Source organism: Chelmon rostratus, chromosome 13 (genome assembly GCF_017976325.1).
Source record: "Chelmon rostratus isolate fCheRos1 chromosome 13, fCheRos1.pri, whole genome shotgun sequence".
Classification (NCBI taxonomy): domain Eukaryota; kingdom Metazoa; phylum Chordata; class Actinopteri; order Chaetodontiformes; family Chaetodontidae; genus Chelmon; species Chelmon rostratus.
This window is the reverse complement of record NC_055670.1, coordinates 27,374,679-27,377,195: the sequence shown is the minus strand read 5'-3', so window position 1 is coordinate 27,377,195 and position 2,517 is coordinate 27,374,679.

Here is a 2,517-nt window from a genome sequence, read left to right as displayed (position 1 = left end):
GCCGCTCGCCTCAGATTATTTTTGTTTTTTTTGTTTTTTGCCCACCTTCTTCCACACTCATCTGCTTTAGTGTTGAGGATACTGTGACTGACACCACCACTGTCCAATAGGCTGTGTACAAGGAGCTCAACCCATATTCCTCCACCAATCCTGGGCGGTGTCGTGACGCGTGACGACCGGAATGCCGGAAAAGGAGCGCTTGCTGTCAGAGAGCCTGGCGGGCTGTCAGGGTCGCTGCTCTGGCTTCGTTCACACCACAAACACGGATTAACACCTAAATGACAGAGAGGGATGGGTACCAGTCCCTGAGCACGGGGACATATGTGATGACAAGGCATTAGTTTATTTAGACAACCTAAAAGGCATAACTAAACATTAGATGTGCAGAACTATAACATGTATGGAAGCCAGTTATCACCAGGAGAATATGGACAAAATGTTATAAATGCATGATAAAAACTAAACACATAAAATCCATATACCAAATCAAAATGACAAGACAGACTTTACTGATCCCACAACGGGGAACTACATCAGGCTATAAGATGGTACATCACAAATTCAATCTAATTTTGATGACCTACTGAAATGTGTTGAAGCAGGGAAACGGTTAGCTCCATCAGAGACAAATATATCTACCTTCCTGATTCACTCCGAGATGAGGGTTGTTGTTTTTTCTGACATAAACAGATCTTTTAATATTCCACTCAGGGCCACTTTTATTTGACAATTTCACAAATGATTGACTGCACTTTGTTTAAAAAGCCAGTGTTGTTACGTACGTGTTGTCTATCTACATGTTGAGCTGCATATCATTACGAAAGGGGTCAAAATGAAGAAATACTGAACATTGCTCAAACTAAATGTATTAGAGTAGATTAGATAAAACTTTATTAATCTCACAATGGAGAAATTCACTCTCACAGAAGCTCTTCAGAAGACACACAGGGGGGGGTGCAAACAGCAAATGGAGGTGCAAAATAAGAACAATAAGGGTACAAATAAGAACAAACAGAAATAAATTACAACTAAGGTCTCCTATGTACAGTAAGTTTAGGAAAAAAAAATATAACTATACATTGGAGTTGTACCATCTGACAGCGGGGGGAATGAAGGACCTGTGGTAGCGCTCCTTCCTGCACTGGGGGGGTCTCAGTCGGCCACTGAAGGAGCTGCTTAGCTCCTCTACAGTCCGCTGCAGTGGGTGAGAGCTGTTGTCCATGATGGCTGTGAACTTGGCCAACAGCCTCCTCTCACCCCCCTCCTCCACAGAGTCCAGTGGGCAGCCCAGGACACAGCCGGCCCTCCAGACCAGCTTGATCAGTCTCTTCCTGTCCCGCTCTGTGCTGCCCGGGGCCCAGCAGACAACAGCGTAGAGCAGGGATGTCACAGTCAAAATACACAGAGGGCCAAAGAAACAGATTTTATTCCTTTTGTGCAATACTTTTTACTACTGTTTACTATTTGGCTATTTTATTATTATTATCATGTATATTATATTTTTACTGCTCGCTATTTTTATATTTTTATTATGTATATTTTGTTCTTTATAGTCTTATTTTCACTTATTTCACTGTGTGTAATGCTGCTGCTGCTCTGCAATTTCCCAGCTTGGGATAAATAAAGTATATCTATCTATCTATCTATTTGCTACAAGCCGAGGGCCGGACTGGTTCAATGTTTATTAAAACATATTTTAATGATTGCACATAGCCTATTAAACTAAGATCTAACACAATGTATATTATTTAATGATTAAACGAACAATCCAATATTCTTTTATGGCTCTGTCATTAATATCAAGTGTAAACATTTTTCAACAGGCGCACAGACAAAAACAAACTTCCTTCAAAGAAAAAAAGTCCTGTGCATTAAATGAATAAAGCAATATTTTCTTATGGCTCTGTCAGTAATTAAAGGAAAACATTTTCAACAGGCAAGTTGAGTTCAACTGAAAAATAAATCTAAATAAATGAAATAAATTAAAATACAAAGATCTATAGGACACAGACAAAACAATACTTTCCTTTTTGGGGAGTGTGTAACTGAAAGTTAACATTTGTTCTGGCTGCTGATGAATAATGAAGCCGCGGCCCGTTTGCCGCGCTGCAGTGAGTTCGTGGGCTACCGTTGCATTGTGGGGAATGTAGTATTGGTGTGTGCAAAACACCAGCGGGCGGCTGCGGCCAGTTCTAATACAAATATCATCAATCAAATATCATCCAGGGGGCCGCACATAAATCATTTGCGGGCCGCATCCGGCCCGCGGGCCTTGACTTTGACATATGTGGCGTAGAGGATAGCAGAGGCTGCCACAGAGTCAGAAAAAGTCCTGAGCAGGGGTCTGAGCACTCTGAAGGACATCAGTCTCCTCAGGAGGTGGAGGCGACTCTGGCCCCTCTTGTACAGGGCGTCAGTGTTGTGGGACCAGTCCAGTTTATTGTTGAGGTGAACACCCAGGTACTTAAAGCTGTTCACTGTCTCAATGTCCTCCCGCTGGATGTTCACTGGTGAGTG